Below are 10,836 nucleotides of genomic sequence, written 5' to 3'. Positions count from 1 at the left end.
TCCAGCCTCCTGCTGCCACCAGGGGGCAGTGTTCCAGCCTCCTGCCACCAGGGGGCAGTGTTCCAGTCTCCTGCCGCCACCAGGGGGCAGTGTTCCAGCCTCCTGCCGCCACCAGGGGGCAGTGTTCCAGTCTCCTGCCACCATCAGGGGGCAGTGTTCCAGTCTCCTGCCGCCACCAGGGGGCAGTGTTCCAGCCTCCTCCTGCCACCAGGGGGCAGTGTTCCAGCCTCCTCCTGCCACCAGGGGGCAGTGTTCCAGCCTCCTCCTGCCGCCAGGGGGCAGTGTTCCAACCTCCTGCCACCAGGGGGCAGTGTTCCAACCTCCTGCCACCAGGGGGCAGTGTTCCAGCCTCCTCCTGCCACCAGGGGGCAGTGTTCCAGCCTCCTGCCGCCAGGGGGCAGTGTTCCAGTCTCCTGCCGCCACCAGGGGGCAGTGTTCCAGTCTCCTGCCACCAGGGGGCAGTGTTCCAGCCTCCTGCCACCAGGGGGCAGTGTTCCAGTCTCCTGCCGCCACCAGGGGGCAGTGTTCCAGTCTCCTGCCGCCACCAGGGGGCAGTGTTCCAGCCTCCTCCTGCCACCAGGGGGCAGTGTTCCAGTGTTCCAGCCTCCTCCTGCCGCCAGGGGGCAGTGTTCCAGCCTCCTCCTGCCACCAGGGGGCAGTGTTCCAGCCTCCTGCTGCCACCAGGGGGCAGTGTTCCAGTGTTCCAGCCTCCTCCTGCCGCCAGGGGGCAGTGTTCCAGTCTCCTGCCGCCAGGGGGCAGTGTTCCAGCCTCCTCCTGCCACCAGGGGGCAGTGTTCCAGCCTCCTGCCACCAGGGGGCAGTGTTCCAGTCTCCTGCCGCCACCAGGGGGCAGTGTTCCAGCCTCCTGCTGCCACCAGGGGGCAGTGTTCCAGTGTTCCAGCCTCCTCCTGCCGCCAGGGGGCAGTGTTCCAGCCTCCTGCCACCACCAGGGGGCAGTGTTCCAGTCTCCTGCCACCACCAGGGGGCAGTGTTCCAGTCTCCTGCCGCCACCAGGGGGCAGTGTTCCAGCCTCCTCCTGCCACCAGGGGGCAGTGTTCCAGCCTCCTGCCGCCACCAGGGGGCAGTGTTCCAGTGTTCCAGCCTCCTCCTGCCACCAGGGGGCAGTGTTCCAGTCTCCTGCCGCCACCAGGGGGCAGTGTTCCAGTGTTCCAGCCTCCTCCTGCCGCCAGGGGGCAGTGTTCCAGCCTCCTGCTGCCACCAGGGGGCAGTGTTCCAACCTCCTCCTGCCACCAGGGGGCAGTGTTCCAGCCTCCTCCTGCCACCAGGGGGCAGTGTTCCAGCCTCCTCCTGCCGCCAGGGGGCAGTGTTCCAACCTCCTGCCACCAGGGGGCAGTGTTCCAGCCTCCTCCTGCCACCAGGGGGCAGTGTTCCAGCCTCCTCCTGCCACCAGGGGGCAGTGTTCCAGTCTCCTGCCGCCACCAGGGGGCAGTGTTCCAGCCTCCTGCTGCCACCAGGGGGCAGTGTTCCAGCCTCCTGCCACCAGGGGGCAGTGTTCCAGTCTCCTGCCGCCACCAGGGGGCAGTGTTCCAGCCTCCTGCCGCCACCAGGGGGCAGTGTTCCAGTCTCCTGCCACCATCAGGGGGCAGTGTTCCAGTCTCCTGCCGCCACCAGGGGGCAGTGTTCCAGCCTCCTCCTGCCACCAGGGGGCAGTGTTCCAGCCTCCTCCTGCCACCAGGGGGCAGTGTTCCAGCCTCCTCCTGCCGCCAGGGGGCAGTGTTCCAACCTCCTGCCACCAGGGGGCAGTGTTCCAACCTCCTGCCACCAGGGGGCAGTGTTCCAGCCTCCTCCTGCCACCAGGGGGCAGTGTTCCAGCCTCCTGCCGCCAGGGGGCAGTGTTCCAGCCTCCTGCCGCCACCAGGGGGCAGTGTTCCAGTCTCCTGCCACCAGGGGGCAGTGTTCCAGCCTCCTGCCACCAGGGGGCAGTGTTCCAGTCTCCTGCCGCCACCAGGGGGCAGTGTTCCAGTCTCCTGCCGCCACCAGGGGGCAGTGTTCCAGCCTCCTCCTGCCACCAGGGGGCAGTGTTCCAGTGTTCCAGCCTCCTCCTGCCGCCAGGGGGCAGTGTTCCAGCCTCCTCCTGCCACCAGGGGGCAGTGTTCCAGCCTCCTGCTGCCACCAGGGGGCAGTGTTCCAGTGTTCCAGCCTCCTCCTGCCGCCAGGGGGCAGTGTTCCAGTCTCCTGCCGCCAGGGGGCAGTGTTCCAGCCTCCTCCTGCCACCAGGGGGCAGTGTTCCAGCCTCCTGCCGCCAGGGGGCAGTGTTCCAGCCTCCTGCCACCAGGGGGCAGTGTTCCAGTCTCCTGCCGCCACCAGGGGGCAGTGTTCCAGCCTCCTGCTGCCACCAGGGGGCAGTGTTCCAGTGTTCCAGCCTCCTCCTGCCGCCAGGGGGCAGTGTTCCAGCCTCCTGCCACCACCAGGGGGCAGTGTTCCAGTCTCCTGCCACCACCAGGGGGCAGTGTTCCAGTCTCCTGCCGCCACCAGGGGGCAGTGTTCCAGCCTCCTCCTGCCACCAGGGGGCAGTGTTCCAGCCTCCTCCTGCCACCAGGGGGCAGTGTTCCAGCCTCCTGCCGCCACCAGGGGGCAGTGTTCCAGTGTTCCAGCCTCCTCCTGCCACCAGGGGGCAGTGTTCCAGTCTCCTGCCGCCACCAGGGGGCAGTGTTCCAGTGTTCCAGCCTCCTCCTGCCGCCAGGGGGCAGTGTTCCAGCCTCCTGCTGCCACCAGGGGGCAGTGTTCCAACCTCCTCCTGCCACCAGGGGGCAGTGTTCCAGCCTCCTCCTGCCACCAGGGGGCAGTGTTCCAGCCTCCTCCTGCCGCCAGGGGGCAGTGTTCCAACCTCCTGCCACCAGGGGCAGTGTTCCAGCCTCCTCCTGCCACCAGGGGGCAGTGTTCCAGCCTCCTCCTGCCACCAGGGGGCAGTGTTCCAGTCTCCTGCCGCCAGGGGGCAGTGTTCCAGCCTCCTCCTGCCACCAGGGGGCAGTGTTCCAGCCTCCTGCCGCCAGGGGGCAGTGTTCCAGCCTCCTGCCACCAGGGGGCAGTGTTCCAGTCTCCTGCCGCCACCAGGGGGCAGTGTTCCAGCCTCCTGCTGCCACCAGGGGGCAGTGTTCCAGTGTTCCAGCCTCCTCCTGCCGCCAGGGGGCAGTGTTCCAGTCTCCTGCCGCCACCAGGGGGCAGTGTTCCAGCCTCCTGCCGCCACCAGGGGGCAGTGTTCCAGCCTCCTGCCGCCACCAGGGGGCAGTGTTCCAGTCTCCTGCCACCACCAGGGGGCAGTGTTCCAACCTCCTGCCACCAGGGGGCAGTGTTCCAGTCTCCTGCCACCAGGGGGCAGTGTTCCAGTCTCCTGCCACCAGGGGGCAGTGTTCCAGCCTCCTGCTGCCACCAGGGGGCAGTGTTCCAGCCTCCTCCTGCCACCAGGGGGCAGTGTTCCAGCCTCCTGCCACCAGGGGGCAGTGTTCCAGCCTCCTCCTGCCACCAGGGGGCAGTGTTCCAGCCTTCAGCCTCCTGGATCTGGAGGTCCTCCTCAGGCAGTGCTCAGGACTGTCCAGCAGGGGGCGGTGTGGGACTGCTGCTCTACAGGAGCTGCACTCAGTTCACTCAGAGGTCAAACAGGGTTTCTGGAGGTTTACTGCAACCATTCCAGACCAGGTCTCAGTTGTCTGCAGGTCTCTCCTGGTCCCTCCAGGTGTCTCCTGGTCCCTCCTGGTCCCTCCCGGTCTCTCCCGGTCTCCAGGAGCGGTTCCACCTGTCCTCAGAGCCGCTCCATAAGGGTTGCTGCTGGTCCATGAACCTGTTCTCCTCTCGGGGCCCTGCAGCGCTCAGAGACCTGAGAGAACCTGGACCTTCTCCAGGCCTCCTGCAGGACCAGCAGGTTCCTCCAGGAGGCAGAACCTCCTTCATGACCAGGAACCACGTGGTGAGAGCTGGAACCGGAGCAGAGAGGAACAGGAAGCGGGCGATGGTGATCTGGACCAAATAAAGTTCCACAGTACCGCTGAGTCAGGAGGGACTTTACCGGGCGAGGAACAATCTGATGTCATCTGTCAGGAGAACCAGAGAACTACTGAGAACCACCAGAGGGTCTACTGAGAACCACCAGAGGGTCTACTGAGAACCACCAGAGGGTCTACTGAGAACCACCAGAGGGTCTACTGAGAACCACCAGAGGGTCTACTGAGAACCACCGGTCTCTCCTGTCCCTGTGAGGAACCCGGTCCTGGAGGAGGAGCCTCCCTCCAGGTCTGGACTGGTCCAGAGTCCAGCTGTAGACCTCCAGAGACAGTCTTAGAACAGAGGACAAGATGAGGTGTAGAACTCAGCAGAACATGGTTCTGTATGAGTAACACACACACACACACACACACACACACACACACACACACACACACACACACACACACACACACACACACAGGTTTGTATTTCTATCCTTGTGGGGACCTTCCATTGACTCCCATTCATATCTAGCCCCTAACCCTAACCCTAACCCACACCACAACAAAGCCTAACCCTAAAGAAATGTTTTTGCACTTTTACTTTTTTCAGTAACAACAACATGGTCAAGAAAACACTGTTTCTCCTACTTAGGACCGGAAAAAGGTCCCACAAGGCACGTCGTTCCACGTTTTGCTATCCTTGTGGGGACATTTGGCCCCGACAAGGATAGAAATACGAGAACACACACACACACACACACACACACACACACACACACACACACACACACACACACACAGACATTTACAGCCCCTCCCTGGTGTGTGTTTAAACAAGTGCAATGTCCCGTGCTCTCAGTTATTCAAAACAGGAAGTTTATCTGATTGGACGTTAGCTGCGGGGCGGGGCGGGAGGTGGGGGCGGGGTTAATGGACGAGAGCAGAGACCAGAGGTAGTTCTGAAACACGACATGAAGGAAAGCAGGGAAGTGAGCAGAGCTGGAACCGGGTCAGGACCCTGCTGAACCTACTGGGTCCAGTTCTGTTAGATCAGAGGATCAGCTGGTCCTGATCCCCATCAGAGAACCTCCTGTGTGTGTGTGTGTGTGTGTGTGTGTGTGTGTGTGTGTGTGTGTGTGTGTGTGTGTGTGTGTGTGTGTGTAAAGACAGTGATGCTGCGTTCACACCGGACGCGTTGCAAGCGTCACAGGCGTCACTGACGCGTCAAAGTTGACGCGTGTGAAGTGTGGAATTCGACGCGTGTTCAAATTACACACGACGCTTGCAACGCTGGCGACGCGCGGGAGTGGGAGGAGCTTGTGTCCTGTCTTCATGTTGACAATGGCGGAATCGGTGCCGAAATCGATCTGCTAAAGCTGATTTCACTTTAGCTCTAAACTCTTCAAATGTATAACTTTATCGAGATTTTTTTTTTAAAAAATTAGGCGACAAAGTGGTGGTTCACAGCCCGAGTGTGTCATTTGTTTGTCCGAATACCAACTGTTTATGATTTTCTTCGGGCGAATTCGGCGAAATGTGAGCCAGCCGCAGTGAGCGGCTCCAGCAGGAGGAGTCAGAGAAGCAGGAGAGAAGCAGAGCACACATAAAGCCTGGACCCGCCACGGAGGCCCCCGCCACGGCCACGGCGCCGTGGCGGGCCGTTCCCCCGACCCAGCGGCCCAGCCTCCGACCGGCTTTGGCGGCGGGCGACGCGGATCACACCGTCACTACATGAGGGACGTGTCCACAGTTCACACAAGAATATTTGTATTCGTGTGCTGTGAGAGCTTCAACATGCAGATATGAATGAAGGAGCCGGTCCCTGCTTGGCAAAACTGTTAGCAGAGTTTCTTCTAGGGCATCAAAAACTCGCCCAACAGCAGTGTGAGCCTGCAAATAAAGCATGTATTGTACAAAGACTGGCTGTAACGCAATAACTGGTTTAATACATGTGCCATGAGTGCCCAGCATGTGTCAATACTCCATAAAACTTGGCATGAATAAACCAGTGTGTGTAGAACATGTAATCTACTTACCTGAAGTGAGTTCCGTAGAAAGATGCACAAGTTTAGAGTCAAAATGACGCCATGATCAAAGTTCTGTAAACCATCCAGATATTCCTGGAGTCTGTAAGGCGTCCCACATCTGCTGCAGTCTCTGCAGTCGGTGTGAACACCTGAGAGAAGAGCCGTTGGTCAGTCCAGTTTCCAGGAAAAGGAAGGGGGGGGGGGGGGGGGGGGGTGTTAGCTTACCTTACAGATGTTAGCTTACCTCTCAGCTTACCTCACCGGTCAAAGACACGATCTGTGCTTGTTTTGTGATGAGCACTGGTGGGCCGAGAACGAAGCCTCCTGGACATGAAGAGCATACCGTTTCTCCTGGAACAAGCTCTTGTGGGCTTTCTTCTTTTTTGGACGGATCAGACATTTTCTGGTGAAACAGGCGGGTACTTTTTCGCGGAGTGAAGACATGAGACCATCCTGTGTAGTTGGTTATCCTCAGGAGGATCTTATACCCACATTTTGGTTGTGGCTCACCCTCTAAAGTTATGTCTGTGCTCCGTACCTTCCTGAAGAGATGACGCTGGCTCTCATAGAAATGCCATGTGGCCAGGTCTTCATGAATGCACGGCATTCTTGGCTTTGACCATGGACAGCGCCATGTATTCAGTCTTGTGTCGTAAGTGACCATGACTCTCCCAAGGCGCCTATAGCAGCTTACAGTTGGTTCAAAGACTGATGTATATCGTTTGCATTCCGACTTCAGGGTGAGATCAGCTGTGGCTGGTCCGCTAGCTGCCTGAGACTGCAGCTGGAGACACTGGCGTTTCTCGTTTTCAACCATATCACTTAGTGTGTCTTCATGGAGCGCCGTCTGGATGCCATTTGCTGAGCAGTAATCCAAAGAGCGGACATGATGGCACTGAAAGGTGGTCAAGCCGCTCCAGACAGCAAAGTCACAGTCCTTCTGCCACTCGCTGGACTCACACTTTACCTGATGTAGTTTCCCCCAAGTTTTCTTTTGCACACGCAGAGGCACAAGTGGTCCAATAAAGGATTTTTCCACAGCAAGTATCTCATTTCTCTGGTCTGCGCACATGGCATCAAGATGGGAAGAAGCACTGATGTCTCTGTGAGCAATGTCAGTGTGTCTTCTGTAAATGTTTCTTCATGCTTTTTTTAAGAATCTTCAGATTACAGTGTTGACAAAGAGTAGTTTTCTTTGGGGGGGGGGGGGGGGGGGGGTTTGTCCATGCTGGGACTGAATGGCAAAGATGTTTCTGGTAGTGTCCTGCAGTCACTAGACGTATCCTCCTGTACTCCCTCCTGTCCTGTCCTGGACTCTCCTCCACCTGTGAGAGAGAAACAGTCACAAAATCTCTTAAAACAACACAAGACAAAAGGACTAGGGCCCGACCGATTCATCGGCCGGCCGATATTATCGGCTGATATGAGCCCTTTTCAAAATATTCATCATCGGCCGGGTTTTTGCCGATAGAACGCCGATACACTCTTCATTTCTCATAAAGCAGTAAATGGTGAATGAAGTGTCGGGAGTCATGCAGAATCATGTCCTTGCACCGTTTGTCCACCAGAGGGAGCTCTGACTCCGTACACATCCTTAGTCCTACTGCTGTTTTCACAGCTAAGCTGAGAAAGCTAAGCTAAGCTACAACCAGGAAACATTGCTAACATTACTTTAGCCTCACCGAGCGGACGTGCATGTTTATTGTTGATGCCCCGTTTTCCCAGTGAACGACGAACGTGAGAACCATCACCCAGCAGAGTGCGTGTTCCCTGTCAGCTGTGATCTGTGTGCTTTTCCATGTCGTGCCGTGCCGTGCCGTGCGGCGCCGTGCCGTGCCAGCCTTCCTCGTTTGGGAGGATGATGTTGGTTCATTCTTGCCGCTGTTAGGTTGTCCACATGTAGTCATTCAGTAGTTTAAATGAATGTTTTTTTCCTGAATGATTAACCAACAGAGTGTCGGCGGGAGCGCTCGTTTCTACCCCCGCGCATTTCAGGCGGGCGGAGTTAGTCTATGTTATGTTGTTTGTCATTCAGTTAGACCCTCCAGGCATCCGCGATTCCGTGATCGCAGAATTTTTCACGTCTGTCTGCGGATTCACGGACCTTCCCTGGATTTTAATGCGGAATCTAAACTTTTTCTCTGCAGATTCCTGGTGGGTGTGTTCACTGGGGGGAGGGGTTAATAATGATTACCGTTACTGTCTGTGTTCAGCAACCGTCATGATGTCAGGTCACTGTTTGTTTTACTTTGGGAGAAACTACTACAACGTGACAGGCTGTAACAGCATCTCACTGTGTTGTTATGCAGTAATATTACTGTCGGACTATTTGTGATCATTATACAATGGGGGAAATAAGTATTGAACGCATTAACTGTTTTGTCATTACATTTATTTCCAAAGATGCAATTCATGTGACATTTCTTCCAGACACTGGTATTAACTCAGATAATCCACACATGAAAAGAAATCACAACATTCAAATCCATAAATAGTGATTATGTGGAATTAAGTGCAATAACACAGGAAAAAAGTATTGAACACACTATCTGAGACTCGTTTAATACTTTGTGGAGAAGCCTTTGTTTGCAATGACTGCTTCCAGACGCTTGTTGTATGTATGAACTAATCGCCCACACTGCTCAGGTGTGATTTTTGCCCATTCCTCCACACAGATTGTCTTCAAATCCTGAATATTCTTTGGTGCCCTCTGGTGAACCCTTATCTTTAGTTCTTTCCACAAATGTTCGATCGGATTTAAGTCAGGTGATTGACTGGGCCATTCTAACACATTGATTTTCTTTTTTTTAAACCATTCGAGAGTCAACTTTGCCGTGTGCTTCGGATCGTTGTCCTGTTGAAAGGTCCAGCTCCGTCTCATCTTCATCATCCTGGTGGATGGCAGGAGGTTCATCTCAAGAATTTGCCGGTAGATGTTTCCATTCATTGCTCCTTCAATTATATGAAGTCTGCCAGTACCACGAGATGAGAAACAACCCCATGCCATGATGTTTCCACCACCAAACTTCACTGTTGGTATAGTGTTATTTGGGTGATGTGCAGTGCCATTTCTCCTCCAAACATGGTGTGTAGTATGACAGCCAAAAAGTTCAATTTTGGTCTCATCTGACCAGACAACATTCTCCCAGTATTCCACAGGTTTATCCAGATGCTGTTTAGCAAACTTTAGACGAGCTTCAACATGCCTTTTTTTGAGGAACGGAGTCTTGCGGGCTGAGCGTCCATAGAGGCCATGGCGGTGGAGTGCATTGCCTATCGTTTTCTCTGGAACACTTGTACCTGCTGCCTCCATGTCTTGCTGGAGTGCTTTCCGGGTGGTCCTTGGCTCTTTGAGAACTCTTCTGACCATCTTTCTGACTCCCTGGTCAGAAATCTTGCGAGGAGCTCCTGTACGCGGCCTGTTGATGATAAGGTGATGCTTCTTCCACTTGCGGATAATGGCCCCAACGGTGCTTACTGGAATACTCAGATTCTTTGAGATAAGTCTGTAACCAGTTCCATTCTGATGCTGAGCAACAATCAGGCTGCGAAGGTCTTGAGAGAGCTCCTTGCTTTTACCCATCATGAGATGTGTCTTGTTTGACTACTTGGTGAAAAAACAACCTGTTTATAGGGCCATCAATTAGCACTAACCCAGCTGATGTTGGTTTGCACTTATAGGAAGTACAAAGACTAATTACTTTCAGGTGTGAGATGGTATGGTGCCTTTCCTTGACAAACTATACAGCTTTCCCATGGTGTGTTCAATACTTTTTTCCTGTGTTATTGCACTTAATTCTACATAATCACTATTTATGGATTTGAATGTTGCGATTTCTTTTCATTTGTGGATTATTTGAGTTAATACCAGTGTCTGGACGAAATGTCACATGAATTGCATCTTTGGAAATAAATGTAATGACAAAACAGTTAATGCGTTCAATACTTATTTCCCCCATTGTATATTCAAAATGCAACTCTGTCAAAGACAACATGTTTTTGTACTTGAAAATTCCTCTCTGTTGTAAAGTTAAACAAATACTAAAGGACAAAGTGTTGTAAAACAGTAAAATATTCTGCCTGCAATTTATATTTTTGCTGTTGTAAGTGTTTAGGGACCAAAACAGAAGTTATTTTATTCATTAAATAATTTTTAAATTTATCGGCCGATATATCGGAATTTTTTTTTTTGTCAAATATCGGAATCGGCATCGGCCTCAAAAAAAGCCATATCGGTCGGGCCGTAAAAAGGACCAAGGGATTTTCTCGAAAAGACGAAGCCAAACATCTGTTACTCGCGCATGCGCTGGACCGTCCTCCCTGCTGGACGGCTTCTCCAGAGGAAACGCCTCGATGGCTCCTCTTCTCCGGGCGTGCACGGCTCTGTTCACAGTTCCTGCGCTCGGCCTCGCTCATAAAGCTGATTTTCTGAAACAGTTACAGTTTCCTGATGTCAGACCAGCCTGCAGGTGTAACGAGTTCTACACCAGTTTCTGTACCGTAAAGCCGATGAAACAGAAACAAAAAACATGTCCATGTTTCAGGTTGGTGCACTTTCAATAAAGTATTATTTAAAGCTGGTGTCCGGAGTTTCCGTTTGTTTCCAACGTCTGAATCATTTTTCAACAGAGCTTCAATGTGTCAGTCTGGTTCATACTACAATATAATATCAGCATAAAGCAATATAAAAATGTATTTATGAGCTCCGCCTTCGTCTCATAGACCCCCATGTTATCCGAAAAAGCGCCGGTCAGCTTCAGCCAATAGACTTCAAGCTTTCGCCTTGTCCTGCTGTCAGTCAGTGTGGAGCAGCCAGAGAGCACGTCGCTCGCCCAGCAGAGGAGAGTTAGCTCTGCAGCAGATAT

At 54.4% G+C, this 10,836-nt stretch overlaps 1 long non-coding RNA gene across 1 annotated transcript; it reads right to left on the bottom strand.

Annotated features, from left to right (window-relative positions):
- Positions 1–4,679: 4,679 nt before the first annotated feature.
- On the bottom strand, positions 4,680–10,401 carry LOC115409581 (uncharacterized). The gene is made up of 4 exons (XR_003933992.1): positions 10,267–10,401; positions 6,216–7,296; positions 5,981–6,120; positions 4,680–5,834 (listed from the first exon to the last, which is right to left on the bottom strand). It is a non-coding gene; the product is annotated as an uncharacterized LOC115409581 (long non-coding RNA).
- Between the last annotated feature and the right edge of the window lie 435 nt (positions 10,402–10,836).

The sequence above is a fragment of the Salarias fasciatus genome, chromosome 3 (genome assembly GCF_902148845.1).
Source record: "Salarias fasciatus chromosome 3, fSalaFa1.1, whole genome shotgun sequence".
NCBI lineage: Eukaryota > Metazoa > Chordata > Actinopteri > Blenniiformes > Blenniidae > Salarias > Salarias fasciatus.
Note: the sequence above shows the minus strand (reverse complement) of the source record. Positions and strands in the feature narration are given on the sequence as shown.